Source organism: Pseudophryne corroboree, chromosome 9 (assembly GCF_028390025.1).
Source record: "Pseudophryne corroboree isolate aPseCor3 chromosome 9, aPseCor3.hap2, whole genome shotgun sequence".
Taxonomy (NCBI): domain Eukaryota; kingdom Metazoa; phylum Chordata; class Amphibia; order Anura; family Myobatrachidae; genus Pseudophryne; species Pseudophryne corroboree.
The window spans coordinates 69,880,572-69,898,757 of record NC_086452.1 but is presented as its reverse complement, the minus strand read 5'-3'; positions in this window follow the sequence as shown (position 1 = coordinate 69,898,757).

Below are 18,186 nucleotides of genomic sequence, written 5' to 3'. Positions count from 1 at the left end.
AGACTGGAAGTGGCGACGGGCAGCGGCGCTTCAAACTTGGCGCCGTTTTGCCAGCCAATCTGAAGCGCTGGCGGCGGGAGTTCTTTTCCGGCGCCGTCCGCGAGTAAATCATGGCTCGCGGGGCGCCGGCCAATCAGATTGTCTCGCCGGGTCATTGGCCCCGCCCACGCCATCTGACATCAGATGCCGGGCGGGAGCCGAAGAAGACGACCGCGCGGAAGAGCGCAGAAGACACCGAGCGAGAGCCGAAGAGGGAGGCCGCGCTGAAGAGCGGTGAACAGCCGGATGGAGGGAGAAGAGCTCCGTTGCCTGCTGAAAAGGCCGGAAGACGCCGTGCTCCTGATGGAAGATGACCCGGACCAGGTGAGGCCTCAGTGGGGTGGTTTCTCACTCACCCCCCCTTTCCTCCCTAGACTGTCAGGGATCGGGCACTAGGCCCGTAGGTACAGTCAGGCCCTCCCGGCCTGTGGGTATGTAGTCGGGCCCTCTCGGCCCGTGGCCATTTATAGTCGGGCCCTCCCTAGTCCGAGGGCGCATGGTGGGCATTAGGCCCCGTTAATAGGCGCACCCCCCACCCCTCTCTTCAATAGGGACCCCACTGTCTAAAGCATCCCGGGCCCCCCATGGTCTTAATCCGGCTCTGCCTTCCCCCCATTCGCGGACCTACCACACCCTCCCCTTCCCCACCCGCAGCACCTCTTGACCACCTATCTACTGGCCTGTGTATGTTCAAAGGCGTGCAGGGGTTAACGGGGCGTAGCCCCAACCGACGGTGTGAAGAGCGCCCGTAGGGCGCGATGAATCACCTAGTTATAAAATATGTGTCATGTGTCAAACTGTGGCAGAAAAAAAAAAGTTATTTTTAGTTTGTATAAATGTGTCCACTAAGTAATACCCGGAAACGTTACTCTGTTGTCTGAGATACAGTGATGGACATTTATATAACTGTATTCAGTGACAGTGCACTGATAAATATCCTTCGGGTGACGTGATTACAGAACTTTTATTAGTGTTAAGATATTTCCTCTCACTTCCCGGCTGCCATACTAGGGCCAGTAAGCCCTAAATATTCTATTTACTGACATAAACATTTACATACCTCATTCTCTCTGATATTCTGAAGTTCAAAAAGGTATAAACAAGTGAATTGGTAAAACCAACAGGGAACTAGTGACAGACGGTAAGGAGTTAGGTGATCATTCCGAGTTGATCGCAGCCAGCAACTTTTTGCTGCTGCTGCAATCAACTAGTCCACGCCTATGGGGGAGTGTATTTTAGCTGGGCTGCGATCGTTTGTGCAGCCCTGCTAAGCTAAAAAAAATTCAAGCATAACATGACTAGCCCTAGACATACTGTCAAAGTCAGAAAAATATCACGATGCACACTACCATATTTGCACCTCATACAGATCCGCGCTGCGCATGCGTGCGCTCTCCCGTGCGTGCGCATACTCGCTGTTGCGGGCACCCGCAGGCGCACGGTATGTGCATTTACGGTAGAGTTCATGTGTTCGTAGCGTGCGACTCAATCGTTACATATTTTCACCATATAATGTATTTTGTAGATTATGGTCCCTTTGATAGAATCTGAAAGTTTGGTTAATGTAGCATGTTCATGGACAGAGAAATCCCTCTTTGTTTGATACGAAGGGTCAGACAGGAGTAATACAGTGGTGTTTAGTATCCATCGGAAGAATATTTAATTAGCAATATTCCGGTGTTGGTTTGAAACGGATTAATCGCTCGTGCGAATAGTTATGGACATAAGAAGTTTATGTCCATTTACTATTATTTGCACTTACTTATCCATGCGGCGGGAAACCCAGTTTCCCACCCACCTGAGCAGTTGGAAATTGTCACAGCCCACCTGTATGAATCAACCTATGACCTTTTGTTATAATGCGAGGATGAATTCCTGTGTCCAATGAACAATGAGATTGTAGGGACCATTGAGTTGTATTGTGTGTGGGGCATAAATAGACAAGCCGATCACATCCAGCTCACTCTTCAACGGTTCTCATTGCTGATAATCGGGAGCTGGATGTCCAGAGGCGCATGCGATCGTTCCCCTTTGTGCGTAAGTTTTCTCCGCAATCATGTTGTCTTTCTTGTTATTGTGAGCCATATATCTCTCTCTCTTCTCCTCTTTCTCTCGTATTCTCTTAAACGTAATAGTATTGTATTGTATTTCCTGTGTAGTTACCTGGTTAGTTAGTCTATGTTATATTGTAGTGTATGACTTGTACTGTATTATTCTTTTTTGCAAGTATAACATTCATATAAGGCGTTAGACCCTAAGCCCGGTAGTTGTGTATTTATTATAATGTTAAGTATTCACAGAGCGTCGGTGACGCTCAAACAGCTTTTAAGTTAATAAGGTTACACTGTGTTGCATCTACACCCTATCTCTACACTAAGGTTTTACTGCATATTACATTGTTCATGGTTTAGATATAAAGGTTTAACATTGTGAGCGTCTGCGCCGCTGGTGATCTCCTCGTGGTCCCGAGCGTCCGCTACGCTATAGCGAATCATTACGTTAGTCGGCAGCCAATAGCGTGCCTGCCTGTGATCTCTTGGCCATGAGCGAACGTGACGCTTGAGCGTCTCGACCTCGGCTAAGCGATTGCTATGCAACGTGCGTACCCTTACGGCACTACATACGTCAATAGCGTACAGTGTTCTTAGGCCTCTTAAAGGGTTTTAAATAAGATAAATAATTTAGCTTTATCAATTGGCGGCTCGTCCGTCCTTCACATATCTCTGCTAGGTAATTTCAGCAGACATTATCCATCAGCAAAGGGCGAGAGATCATATTCTTCGCAGTGCTGACGGGATAAGCGTCTGCTTCGCTTAGTAAAGGGTGCTGAAGGAATCCGGAACCGGAGGTAAGAACAACACGCTAGTGTCTTTTAAAACTGTTTATTTCTATCTTGCGTACGCATATCTGCATTTCTTTTTCATTCGTGTATTTTCATATCACTCTCCTGTTTGCCATTTTATAATTGATAAACGTGCTAAGAGAGATTTGTCGCTATTTCATAAGTTAAAGTGTAAAAGTAATGCGTTAAGGGATAAAGTGTAAAGCGCACACGCAACTCTACCTAAAGGTACAAGGAGAGATTGGTGTGGGGTTCAGTAGAGGATCGAGGATCATCTACATTGATAAACGTGTACATTGTGTTACGGTGGACATTGGTTTTGTGTACACGTGTCTCTAACAAAGGGCTGAGACTCGCGTACGCAAAGGCCGACGCATGCAGCGTAAATTACGCACCGGAGCGTCTGGGTACGCCCACGTAACTCAAGTCACACGAGTGTTGATTTTCAACAGGCGATAAATAGCGCAAAACGCGATAAATAGCGCAACAGGCGATAAATAGCGCAACAGGCGATAAATAGCACAAATCTATTTTAATATCCGAAATTTAAATTAACAGATCCTTCTCCAAATTTACAACACATCTGGTCTAAAGAAAAAAAAATTCTGCGCAGAAATAGAAATAGAAACAAAAGTGTACATGTGATGAGTGAGTGTTTTGCAATTATATAAGTTTTACAATTTTGGGGATTGAACCACAGAAATCATCGAGTTCTCGTGAAGGTACATACATGTAAGTGACGTGCATGGTGGCTAGGGAGGCATCCCTTGTTAAACATATAAAGAGCATTAGAGTGTAGCAGACCAGGAGGTCATACTGTAACAGACCAGGAGGTCAGACCAGGAGGTCGCATAACAGACCAGGAGGTCCAGGTACAGCAGACAAAGAAGTCCGCTATAAATAAGAGAAAAAGGCACAACCCAGGGGGTTGGTGCAGAACCCATATAGGCCATAAAGCTCAGGCTGAAGGAATTCGCAGCTGCTGAATGTCGATTCCACTGGTCGCTCCGTACATAAGATTAGTTGCTTATGTACTGAACGATTGTACCGCACGTAATTGTGTGCATTAGTTAGTCTGACCAGTACCATTTGTGTACGAACCCGGTCATAAACACTATTTGTACATTCTGACGTGATTTGTGTAATTTTTTATTTTTAAAAGGGAAGTTCGCTGGTCACTCAGGAATTATCCAACAACCCCACAGTTACTGGAAAGGGTTAATGCTCTGCGGATCACACCCACATGTTCCAGTAAACAAAGGTTCATAGGGGCCCTGGGTCGAGTACGCCAGCACTATATCAGTGTGTGGGTGTATTGGTCGGCGTGGGCGAGTAAGTGGGGTACTCGGTAAACCACCACCGTCAGCCTATCGTGAACATTTTGGTTTTTTGTAAGGGTTCGCTGAAGACCCTGATATAAAGGTCAGAGGTAGAGCAAGCAACACCTGCAAATTATGGGGGCCAGTTGTTCAGGAAGGGGGCGATCAACCTCGGTTCGGGTTGATTTAGTGAACCGATCAATCGGGTCGGCAAGGTACGTAATGTGTGAAAAATACGGCTCACACACAGAAGTTTTGTGTGATGAATGGGAGAGAATGACAATGCATGACGGGGAGAAATTTCCAAGAGTAGGTAGCTTCAGCCCAGAAGTGTTAATGAATTTAAGGAGGAGGATATGTCTCATTAAATCAACAAAGAGACGAATCCAACATTATGATTATTTGCAGTTATGGCAACAGGAGGGTGAAATACAGAGAGGATTGGCTCAGGCGGCGGGATCTAATCCTATCAGGAAACTGGTAGCCACGGCCCCGCCGCCACCATACATATCAGGAGAGAAATTGGTTGCGGAGAATGATGCATCAGGGGGTAACAAACAGGCACTTAGCAACTGTATAAATGTTAAGGATAATGTTAATAAGTTAACCAATGCAAGTATTAACCCGTGCAAGTTGTACCCTGTTTTGAACTTTCCCCAGGAGTGTGATCAAGAGGACGAATCGGCAACAATATCGGCGCTCTCTCTAGCAGCCACCATATCAGAAACAACGGTAGCGCGATCCCTCCCCACATGCTTGCGAAGCGTTGCTGCGATAGCATTGCTAGTAACGAAAAGCGAAGATGTAGTGCTAGGTCACAACCTCACAATTCATACACCACATGCAGTGTCAGCCTTGCTAAATTCTGCCCAAACCAGGCACGTCTCATCAGCGCGGTTTACAAGATGGGAATTGGCACTAATGGCCCCCGTAAACATCACCATAAGGAGATGCAGTGCATTAAATCCTGCAACATATCTCCCAGGTGTGCCTGGACAGGCACAAAGGGTGGAGGATGAGAGTGGTGGGGAAGGAGAATTTAATACAAAGGAGGACACACATGATTGTATGGAATATTTGACCCAAAATTTTACCGCAAGGCCTGACATCAGTGACAACCCACTGGAAGATGTAGATCTAACTTTCTACACGGACGGTAGTTGTCACAGACAGTCAGACTCGGGAGACTTGTGTACTGGATACGCAGTCGTAGATGACCAAGGCACCATAGAAGCGGAACCGCTAGGCCCACCTCACTCAGCCCAGGTTGCTGAACTGGTCGCCCTAACCAGAGCATGTGAATTGGCTAAGGGCAAATCAGCCAATATCTACACCGACTCTAGATACGCATTCGGGGTAGTCCATGATTTCGGAGCCCTATGGCGCCTCAGAAATTTCATGACGGCAGCTGGTACACCGGTAGCGCATGCAGCTCACATCAAAAGGCTTCTAACAGCGATACAGGAACCTGACAGAGTGGCTGTTATCAAGTGTAAAGCACACACATATAGCCAGGACCCAGTATCACTTGGTAACAGCCGAGCAGACGAAGCAGCTAAGTTAGCAGCTGGTACCCCCAGACAGACAGACACCACACAATTGATGGTATTTAATACCATCAACACACAGAAGTTGTGTGAAATGCAAAATTTGTGTTCCACACCGGAAAAGGCAGTCTGGAAGGCAAAGGGATATGGCCAGGAGTCCTCAGGACTCTGGACGGATGGACAAGGTAAACCGGTGGCCCCCAGAGCATATCTTCCATGTTTAGCTGAGGCAGCTCACGGGCTGACTCATCTGGGCAAGGAAGGAATGTGCAAGTTGGTAAGAGCATATTGGTGCGCCCCAGGATTTTCATCTCATGCAAGTAAGAGAGCAATGTCATGCCTTACATGCTTGAGAAAGAATATCGGAAAGGCAATACCAACAGAACCATCTCATATCCCACCTACAGGCGGTCCTTTTCAGGTAATACAGATTGACTTTATTCAATTACCCCCTTGTCGAAATTTGAAATATGTACTTGTTTGTATAGATGTGTTCTCAAATTGGGTCGAAGCATTTCCTGCGGCCACAAATACCGCTATGTTCACTGCTAAGAAAATTGTGCAGGAATTTGTATGTAGATATGGTATCCCTAGAATAATTGAAAGTGATAGGGGTACCCATTTTACAGGTGATGTCTTTCAAGGAATGTGTAAGTTGATGGGAATTGATAGCAAGCTGCACACTCCATACCGTCCACAGGCGAGTGCGAAGGTGGAAAGAGTGAACAGCACTATTAAAAATAAACTGAGCAAAGTTATGGCAGAGACAGGAATGACATGGCCAGAAGCTTTACCCATTGTACTATACAGCATCAGAACCACTCCCAGGTCCCCTTTTAATCTGTCTCCCTTTGAAATCTTGTTTGGTCGACAACCGCATGTTATGATTAACCCTCAGGATGATTTGAAGTGTAACAATGAAGTGACTGTAAAATACTTGATTAACATGAGTAAACAGTTAAGGAATCAGAATGATAATTTGAAGTTAGTGATTCCTGATTTACCAGATAATAATTGTCATGACATTGAACCTGGGGATTATGTAATGATACGGAATTTTCTACGCTCAGGTTGCCTTATTGACAGATGGGAAGGACCATACCAAGTCTTATTGACTAGCACTACAGCATTGAAAGTTGCCGAGAGAGAGACTTGGGTTCATTCGTCCCATTGTAAGAAGGTTGCTGATCCAGAGAGGTCCCGTGATAAGGAACAGACGGTAGAGGAAGTTGTATCACTGGAGTGTCTGTTCCAGGAGGACTGAGGCGGCACCTGAGCATTGAGAATCACAAGATCAAAAGCAGTTGTCGATCCCCTGTTTCCCTTTTATTCTTTTTCTCCACTTCCCATCCCCTCTCCCTCAAATTATTTTTTCCCCCTTCTCATTCTTCTTCGTTTCCTCCTAAGATGGACTTGCCTCAAGAGACTGTGATCCGGATTTTCCTGTTGACCATAATGTTGACCAGAGCAGTCTGTTCCGGCGAGAGTACCATGGAGGTCGAGAGAGGTTCTGGAATGGGTTCTGATGACAGAGATGGAGGCGTAGTTTTCCAAGAACAACTTAATCAACAAGCAAAGGCGAGTATCAGAAAACGATCCGATAGCATTGACCATAGAAGGAATTGTGAAGGATTGTTAGCTGAAGAAAACTGTATCTGTAGGCTCTGTGACAATGTGGTTGAGGATGGGTGCATCAAGAAATGCCAATCCAGTTTTAATATCCACATGGACCGGCATCCCTTGAGTGACTATCACTCCTTAGTGGGTAGTGTGTTAAATCAGACAGATTGTTGGGTATGCTCTCAAGTACCTCAAGGTCATAGCAAATCAGGACTAGTACCATTTCCTTTAACGATAGGTGAGGTACTTGAGCTAAGTGGTGGGAGGCCGGTGGACAGGAGGTTTAATATCTCCAGTCCTCCTAGTTTGAAGCTCCACCAATATCATGTGGATAGATCCCTAATATGTTTTAACATTTCCAATCCCCGAAAGCCGGGAAATTGGGAAGTGTCATGGAGTAACCAAACCATGACCTTTTCATATAGAGCAGATAGAATGCCTACAGATACAGAGCTTATACGCCACATAGCCAGTAGAGGAAAATCTTTCCGATATAGGTATACCCTAGGAAGTAGGATTACGAGAGTTGGAGAGGTATCACCAGGATACTGTGCACATATCGTACAAGCTGATACGTGTACTAAACAGATGGGAGAATTAGGGTTAGGAGATTTCACATGGAAGATGTGTAATATGGTTATGTCCTACTCCGTCCCATATGTTCTCCCCGATGATGCATATTTCATATGCGGGAGGAAGGCGTATAAGTGGCTTGCCCCAAACTCTGAAGGATTGTGTTATATTGGAAAAGTACTGCCTGAGGTAATGACTGTATCACATGCCAAAATGAAAGATATACACCGTGTTGCCCAAGCTCCTTATACTCACACCCATTACGAGCACGTAGTTAAACGGCACCTGATAGAAAGAACAGAGCATCCGGCCTCTGACATGATCCATGAATCCACCGGGATTCAGTTTCTAATCGCGTTAGACATCACTCGCACCGCCAGAGGAGTGTTGAATTATAAATACATATCTGCACTCGCAAATTTGTTAGACAATATCACAGAAATGTATGATGACACGTTTAGGTATACAGGAAGAGAACTTCAAGCTTATAAAACAGAACTGGTTCAGCATAGAATGGTTCTCAATTATCTCACGGCAGTGACAGGTGGATATTGTGTCACACTGGCAACGCAGTACGGCGTGAAATGCTGCACATATATAACGAATAGTACCGAGGACCCGGTCGAGGTCATAGACCAAAAGATGGACGATATTCTCCAATTGAAGTGGGAATTTTGCAGGAGACACAATCTCACTCTTGCTGCTATAGGTAATGAGCTGACTAGTTGGGTGTCATGGTTGAACCCGCGAAATTGGTTCTCTGGTTTAGGAGAATGGGCTCAAGGAGTCATAATGGATGTTGGGAAGTTTCTTCTATGTATCTTAGGTGTTGTCATAACGATTGGCTTGATATTTAGATGCGGTCAGGCTTTAATGAAGTGCAAACGTAGTACTAGGATGATGAGTTTAAGGAGTGAGGAAATTGTAATTCCAATGGATTTGATTTATGACCCAACTGTAGAAACAATGATGTGATGCAAATGCGATTTCTACGGTCCGTTTCTTTCACCTGTTTTTTCCGGTTTTTCCAAGGTAAAAAGACCCACTTTTGACGAGGAATTTGATGATCCTGTATACAGACAACGGATGGATTAAAGAAGAAGTTTTGACAACCTTATACACAGAGATTTGATGAACTATGCCATAGACCCCCAGTTTCCCTAGAAATTTTAAAATTACGCTAGCCCAACACTTTTGTAAGTCTATGGACATTGACAAAGCTTTTTGCCCACACGCCTTTTGGGCAAAAGCACAAAGAAGACTGCATTCAACAGACACCGAACAAGACTTCAACCGACAAATGTTCATTAACCTGACATAGAATACCACTGCATTTACCGTAATTATGTCTTTTCTTCATCTCTACAACCTCCAGGTAATTACACACATAGTCGATAAGGAATACAGGCACAGATATCAGCAATCACATATTCCCCCATTCATGTATCATCAACTAAAATGTGCTCCCCATTTTGTTACAACCACAGCCGAAAAGAGCTCGGTAAAGTTTGACAGCCCATCCACAGACCCGTACCACGGGATAAGAAGGAATTCAAATGTATACTTCGCAATACCTCGAAGCTTGATTTAAAACACGTACGGCACGATGATACATGACCCCCAAACACGGATTCATACACACATGCTTCTGCTATCTCACTAGGTCATACCCTTTTCCTACCTTCTCCTCTCCTCCCCTACCCAACCATGGAAATGTATTAACCCCTGACATATATTTTTCTCTTTTTGAAATGTTTTAGGAAGTGGCAGTTATTGTTGACTGCCAAAGGGTGGACTGTCAAAGTCAGAAAAATATCACGATGCACACTACCATATTTGCACCTCATACAGATCCGCGCTGCGCATGCGTGCGCTCTCCCGTGCGTGCGCATACTCGCTGTTGCGGGCACCCGCAGGCGCACGGTATGTGCATTTACGGTAGAGTTCATGTGTTCGTAGCGTGCGACTCAATCGTTACATATTTTCACCATATAATGTATTTTGTAGATTATGGTCCCTTTGATAGAATCTGAAAGTTTGGTTAATGTAGCATGTTCATGGACAGAGAAATCCCTCTTTGTTTGATACGAAGGGTCAGACAGGAGTAATACAGTGGTGTTTAGTATCCATCGGAAGAATATTTAATTAGCAATATTCCGGTGTTGGTTTGAAACGGATTAATCGCTCGTGCGAATAGTTATGGACATAAGAAGTTTATGTCCATTTACTATTATTTGCACTTACTTATCCATGCGGCGGGAAACCCAGTTTCCCACCCACCTGAGCAGTTGGAAATTGTCACAGCCCACCTGTATGAATCAACCTATGACCTTTTGTTATAATGCGAGGAGGAATTCCTGTGTCCAATGAACAATGAGATTGTAGGGACCATTGAGTTGTATTGTGTGTGGGGCATAAATAGACAAGCCGATCACATCCAGCTCACTCTTCAACGGTTCTCATTGCTGATAATCGGGAGCTGGATGTCCAGAGGCGCATGCGATCGTTCCCCTTTGTGCGTAAGTTTTCTCCGCAATCATGTTGTCTTTCTTGTTATTGTGAGCCATATATCTCTCTCTCTTCTCCTCTTTCTCTCGTATTCTCTTAAACGTAATAGTATTGTATTGTATTTCCTGTGTAGTTACCTGGTTAGTTAGTCTATGTTATATTGTAGTGTATGACTTGTACTGTATTATTCTTTTTTGCAAGTATAACATTCATATAAGGCGTTAGACCCTAAGCCCGGTAGTTGTGTATTTATTATAATGTTAAGTATTCACAGAGCGTCGGTGACGCTCAAACAGCTTTTAAGTTAATAAGGTTACACTGTGTTGCATCTACACCCTATCTCTACACTAAGGTTTTACTGCATATTACATTGTTCATGGTTTAGATATAAAGGTTTAACATTGTGAGTGGTCCCGAGCGTCCGCTACGCTATAGCGAATCATTACGTTAGTCGGCAGCCAATAGCGTGCCTGCCTGTGATCTCTTGGCCGTGAGCGAACGTGACGCTTGAGCGTCTCGACCTCGGCTAAGCGATTGCTACGCAACGTGCGTACCCTTACGGCACTACATACGTCAATAGCGTACAGTGTTCTTAGGCCTCTTAAAGGGTTTTAAATAAGATAAATAATTTAGCTTTATCAATACTTACCCTGTGCGACGATCTCAGCGATGCTGGGGCCGCCTTTGACGTCAGACATCCGCCCTCCGTTCTCCTGGACACGCCTGCTTTTTCCTTACCAATCCCCGAAAACGGCAGCCAATGGTCCGGATCCGCCCAGGAACGCCTTCTTTCTGTCAATCTTCTAGCGGTCGGCTCTGCGACCTCTTTCTTCGTAGGACGCGCATGCGCATTCCTGACCCGTTCGCACCGCAGCGACAAACCGCTGCGTGCGAACGGGTCGGAATGACCCCCTTAGTATCATGACTACACAGCAAACGATTGGTTTGGTTCATGCTGCGTTTAGTTCTGCAGTATTACTACATTGTCATATTTTTTCTTATTGACAGTTTGACTGATGTGATTGTCCAGAGTCTGGCTCTGGCAATATGTTACACTATTGGTAAATTTGACTGATGATTGGAAAAATGTTTCCTCATTTCATCCAGCTCCTATGAGAGTGACCGATGATAAACGCCCATCACTGTGATTAGATGCTGCAGCAGGAGGAGCAGGACGGACTGGGGCTATTAGACGGCCCTGGCATTCCACTGTGCATGCACACATGACGGGGTGTGCAGTCAAGACTCGAGGGGGTGTGCCTCGCGGCACGCCCTGTCGTGCAGAGCACCAGGAGGCTATCCGGACATCCGGACTGGCCCATCAAACTATCGGCCCTTCTGCAATTTGTTATTATTTTACTGGTGGATCTAAGTGACTGTAGCCCATAACATCTCACAATGGGGTTACTAATTCTTTCTTCTAATGCAATTACTCCCTAGCAATACATGGTTTAAGGCCTGATTCTGAGGGCCTAATTCAGACTGGAACGCTGCAGCGGCAGCGTTCGCAGTCTGATGCCCGGTGAAGTGTGCACACTTGCAGAAGCTGCACTGCGCGTGCGCACACAGTGAGATGCGACAGCATCTCGCCTGTGCGATCGCCTCTGCCTGATTGTCAGGCAGAGGCAGTCGCGGGGCTGGAGGGGGCGTGTCAGCGGCATTGCAGCTGTGTTGGTGGGGGTGTGGTCCGGACAACGCAGGCGTATCTGGACCGCTTGCGGGGTGGGCCGCGGCGGCTGCGTGCCGCTGCGACCCTAAACATGGCGGGTAGATGCCTGCCTTCGCAGCTAGGCATACACTCACATGCTGGAGGCTGCCCAGCACAGGTCAAGGCCGCCCAGATTATGTGTTGTGCCGCACCATGATGCGTTTGCAGTTTACTTGCGAACACATCGAATGGAGGACAACCCCTGCCTGCGCAGAATGGCTGCCCAGCACCATCTTTCGTTTCACAGTGGCTGTGTGTGTGTAATGTCATTTAGCCACCCCAAAAAATGCTTTAAACACGCCTACATTCTCCAGACCACTCCCTAAAAGGCTGCCTACTTACAAACGCACTGATCTGTTTCAAACCTCCAGCATACCTCCCAACTTTAGAAAGCTGGGAGGAGGGACACAGATGCGCGGCTGAAATTAGGGGAGGCATGGCCTCATAGGTAAGGGCGTGGCCTCACAGAGGGATCCGCTATCACGGGCCACCCCCCTGTTTTCGCTCCTGTGCGGGCATGCCCAGTGCTACGTGAGCAGCTGGCATGCCCCCTGTTCCTCTCTCACAGTGAATAGATGCGCACAGCGTCTATTCAGAGCAACGAGTAAGAGAGGGTCTCCCAACTGCCCCCCCCCACCGTGGGAAACAGCAAAATCGGGACAGTTGAGAGGTATGCTCCAGTGTTATATTGCCTGATTCTGATTTGGAAAAAAAAAAAGTATGTAACTCATAGTTGCCTACCCTCCCGCATTCTGCGGGAGACTCCCGGTTCAATACGGAGTCTCCCGTTGCCACGGAAACGCACTTGAATCCCCCGGATTCATCAAAGCTCAGTCCGGAATCCCTACTGTGTCTGCGGCAATCGAATGCGACGGGGGCGGGGTCAGGTGCAGAAAAGCTGGCAGGGAAGGAGAGTGTACCAAGAAGACGTCAGACGCCAGACTGAATCTCCTGCCAGTGAGCTCGGTAGCATCTGGTTACCCTTTAGCTGACTGCAGAAGTCAGAGCGGACGGGGTGCATGTGTCTCCTGCTGCTGGTCATTGATGTGAAAGGTGATGGGAGGCGAGGCAGCTGCAATGTGTTGTGTGCACAGTCTGCTAAACAGATGGATCCGCCCACAGCACAGTTTCAGAGTCTGTAGGTACGGGATGCAGCCACATGAGGATGACAGGTTGGTAGTGGGCTCTCAGTCCTCCCGGTGTCTGTCTCTCACACAGCTTTTCCTCTGCCTGAGGGCTGTAACACACTGGCCGGTTTCTCCCGGATGGCAAAAAGCCGGACAAACTTTGTCCGGCTTTTTGCCATCCGGGAGAAACCGGCAGAGTCTGTCACACAGCATCAGACACGGCTTCAGAAAAAACCGTTGTGTGTGAAAGCTCCCCTTCACACACACGGTTCACTGGCTGCAGTGGTGAGACCCGGCTGCAACCCGGCAGCCGGGCCGGGGCCGTGCAGTGTGAAGGGACCCTAGCCCTCACACTGTTAACTACAATGCCGGCACGGGAAAAAGCCGTCCGGCTTTTTCCCGGCCGGCAAAAGCCGGGTAGTGTGTTTTAGCCCTGACACAGAGCAGCATGTGGATTGGAAATAAGCACAGAGAGGCATTGTTACAATGTGTAATAATAACACAGCAGCACTGACACGCCCCCTCCCGGTCCGGACACGCCCCTATCGGTCCGGTCACGCCCCCTATCAGTCCAGACACGCCCCCTCAGCCCTGTTTCTCTGCTCAAACTACACTGACTGGAGTGAGGGCAGAAGCTGATTCTACCAGAGGTGAGTCATGGGACCTAATACCATCAGCACAAGATCAAGGTAATGTCTTCCCATAAAACCTCCATATTCCTCCTTACACTCAGGTCCCTACCTCTATATCCATATCCATATCCCAGGTCCATGTTTGCCTACCCTCTTGTGGGAGACCCTCAGGTCAATGTAGAGTCTCCAGCTCCCACTGGAAAGTTAATTAAAAATCGCCCTGATCCCCACTCCCCGGTCAGGAATCCATACTGCATATGGGCATGTCTGGATGAGATGGGGCGGGCCTGGATGAGAGGACATCATCCAGACAGCAAGCGCTCTTTGTGGGATTGCTGCTGCTGGTATAGTGCGGACAGTAGCGGATCTTGCCACGGGCAAGCAGGACTTTTGCCCGGGGCGCCGCCTTCCGGAGGGCGCTGGCGCCATCCGGAGGGCGCCGCACCGTGGCAAGATCCGCCACTGCTGCCCGCTGTGTCCCCCGTCCGCCTCCGCTGCCCGCCGTCCTCGTCCGCCTTCTGTGAAGGGAACTAGACGCTATGCGTCTAGTTTCCCTTCGTGGAGAGTAACTTTGCTGAGCGGTGCGCGATGACGTCATCGCGCACCGCACAGCAAAGGTCCTCTCCACGAAGGGAACTAGACTCATAGCGTCTAGTTTCCCTTCGTGGAGAGGACCTTTTGCTGTGCGGTGCGCGATGACGTCATCGCGCACCGCTCAGCATTCAAGCGGCGCTAGCAATGTACAGGGGGCGTAACTGACCACGCCCCCTGTATTAGGCCACGCCCCTTTCCTGCCCGGGGCGCAGAGCGCCCTTGAACCGGCCCTGAGTGCGGAGGAGCATATACATATTGGTGCTGCTGCTGAGTGCCGAACTGAGAGGAGACTACATACTTTCTCTTCTCAAAGGTACCTCTGGCGCACTCTCTTATTACCCTGACCTCCAAGGATCCCCTGCAATGCCGCACTGTGTGAACACATACATAGAAATGTATGTGTTCATCGTGAAATCTGGCCGTCCTGTCAGGGTTCGGTGGATTTGGCACCAACGCATATGTATGGATGGCCAGATAGGGAGCCCATGTGACGTTCCTTTCTGCCGAAACGCTATGTGTGGCCCCAGCCTTACTGTATATACTCAGCATACCTGCTATTATGATATACAGTATGTGTGCAGCTACATATTCAGCTCTATATTTTGAGGGGGACTATAACACACACAAGAGCTCACTTAGGGCCTGATTCACTATTATTTGCTAATGTGAGAATGATTATCGGCACACTGCGCGTGCATTGTGAGCACACTGCACATGCACGAAGGCAAAATGCAAGCGCTCGGCGCCTGCAGCCTAAGTGTAAAGTCAGCAACAGCTGTCGATTGTGCTCATTTTTGCATCTGCATTGCAATTCTGCTAATGTATATGCAGATTTGCGAATGCATCGGTGGGTGTCTTTTATCCTTTCTGGGCGGCTCTTCACATTCGATTTTTAGCAAAATTTAAGAAAATTGCTAATTCAGCCTCAATAGCGATCCTTAGTGAATTAGGCCCTTAGTAGTTTAGATTTCAACTGCAACTGGAAGACACACCCCTGAGTGTCAAAATATATGCCTATAGGTGGAGCTAGACACACCCATTGGGCAGAGCCAGACACACCCCTCAATGTACTGCATATTCTGCTACTGCCTATAATCTCCCTGAAACCAGTTTTCAAAAGTAGGCAAGTATGATGTAACTTTGTATCTGGAACAAACCATGTCGCAATGCAAGGGGAGCAAATACATATATATTTGTTCTGTACAGTACAGACAGTGTATATACTGGCAGCTTCTGTGCGGAGCCCACAAATGTTAGACAGCTTTATTTTTACACCGCAATTTAGATTTAATTTTGATCACTCCCCTCTCACATCTAAAGCTGGCCATACATCAGGACGATATCTTTCCAACCAGCCAACTAGTTGGCTGGTTGGAAAGATAATGTGGCAGTGTGTGGGAGCAAACGATTATCAGCCGTTTGCTCCCACACGCTGAAAAACGGACAGAAACGGTCTGTCCAACTAGTTGGGAAAATCAAACCTGTTTGATTTTCCCAACCAATCGTTCAGGTGTAGGGGAAACTTTCCCCCCAACTGAACGATAAGTAGGCGGACACTGCCTGCTAGTGTCCGCCTACTGCGCCGGCAGCATGAAAAGCCCCCCTCCCCCCCCCAATCACCTGTGACAGCGGTCTGTGCAGTGCGGGGTCTGAAAAGGGGGCGGAGCTAAGGCGGAACGAGGGGCGGAGCTACACAGAATAGAGGGGCGGAGCTACACGGGACCAGACAGCTTTGCAGCGACGGCCAGCCAGACTTGGTAAGTGGAGGGTGAGAGAGAAGTAAGTGTGTGTGTGTGTGTGTGTGTGTGTGTGTGTGTTTGTATATATGTGTGTGTGTGTGTGTGTGTGTGTGTGTGTGTGTGTATATATGTGTGTGTGTGTGTGTGTGTGTGTGTGTGTTTGTATATATGTGAAGTGTGTGTGTGTGTGTGTGTGTGTGTGTGTGTGTGTGTGTGTGTGTGTGTGTGTGTGTGTGTATGGTGGAGATGTGTGTGTGTGCAAGGTGGGGTGTGTGTGTGTCTGTATATATGTGTGAATTGTGTGTGTGTGAGGTATGTCTGTGTGTGCACGCTTTATGGACGCCACTGCTATGGGGGCCATTACATGCAAGGACGCTACTACTATAGGAGGGGCATTACGTATAAGGACGCTACTACTATAGGGGGGGCATTACGTATAAGGACGCTACTATTGCTGGGGGGGCATTACATATAACGATACTACTGCTGGGGGGGCATTATGTATAAGGACGCTACTATTACTGGGGGGGCATTACCTATAACAATGCTACTACTACTGGGGGGCATTATGTATAAGAACGCTACTACTACATGGGGGCATTACATATAACGATGCTACTACTACTGGGGGGGCATTATGTATAAGAACGCTACTACTACAGGGGGGCATTACATATAACGATGCTACTACTACTGGGGGGGCATTATGTATAAGGAGGCTACTAATACTGGGGGGGCATTACATATAAGGACGCTACTACTGGGGGGGCATTATGTATAAGGACTCTTACTACTGGGGGGCATTATGTATAAGGACGGTGCTACTACTACTGGGAGGGCATTACATGTAAGGATGCTACTACTACTGGGGGGGCATTATGTATAAGGACGGTACTACTACTGGGGGAACATTACGTATAAGGATGCTACTACTACAGGGGTGGCATTACGTATAAGGACGCTGGATCAGATGAGTATAATTATCTTTTATTTTCAGGTACCCGTGGATTCTACTTGGAGAAGAGGACCGACTGCTTCGTGTCAACATAGGTAAGTATGTGTGTGTCGACATGTGTGAAATAAAGTTTTACTGTCACGGTGTGTGTCTCCTGTTTTTATTTGGGTATTTTTTTTCCATTAGAACTGCAGGTACCAGCGGGCCCGTTTTTCTCCCGCATGCTGGTACTTGTGGTTCTCCAAGTACCAGCTTGCGGGGGAGGCTTGCTGGGACTTGTAGTACTACTGGAAAAAAACAATATTCTTTAAATTTTCTCAAGGCTATCAGCCCCCCATCCGCAGCCTTTGGATGGGGGGGACAGCCTCGGGCTTCACCCCTGGCCCTTGGGTGGCTGGGGGGGGGGGACCCCTTGATTGAAGTGGTCCCCACTCCCCCAGGGTACCCCGGCCAGGGGTGACTAGTTGGATATTTAATGCCATGGCCGCAGGGCACTGTATAAAAGTGACCCCCGGCTGTGGCATTATCTGTCCAGCTAGTGGAGCCTGATGCTGGTGTAAAAAATATGGGGGACCCCTACTCTTTTTGTCCCCCGTATTTTTTGCACCAGCACCAGGCGCAGAGCCCGGTGCTGGTTTTAAAAATACGGGGGATCCCCTGTCCGTTTTCCCCCCGGATTTTTAGAACCAGGACCGGCTCAAAGAGCCCGATGCTGGTTATGCGTTGGAGGGGGGCCCCACGCAAAAATTTTTCGGGTTTTTCCCATTCCATTTAAAAAATATATATATATATAATAATAATCTTTTTAAAAATATATAAATAATACTTGTGCCTCCAAAAAAGAGGGCACCAGGCAAGCTGTACATTTTACTACATTGGGAGTGCCGAATATCTACATCTTATATATATATATATATATATATATATATATTTGCCTTGGCAGCCCAACCATGCTGGTATCCATAGTTCAGTATAAAAATAAG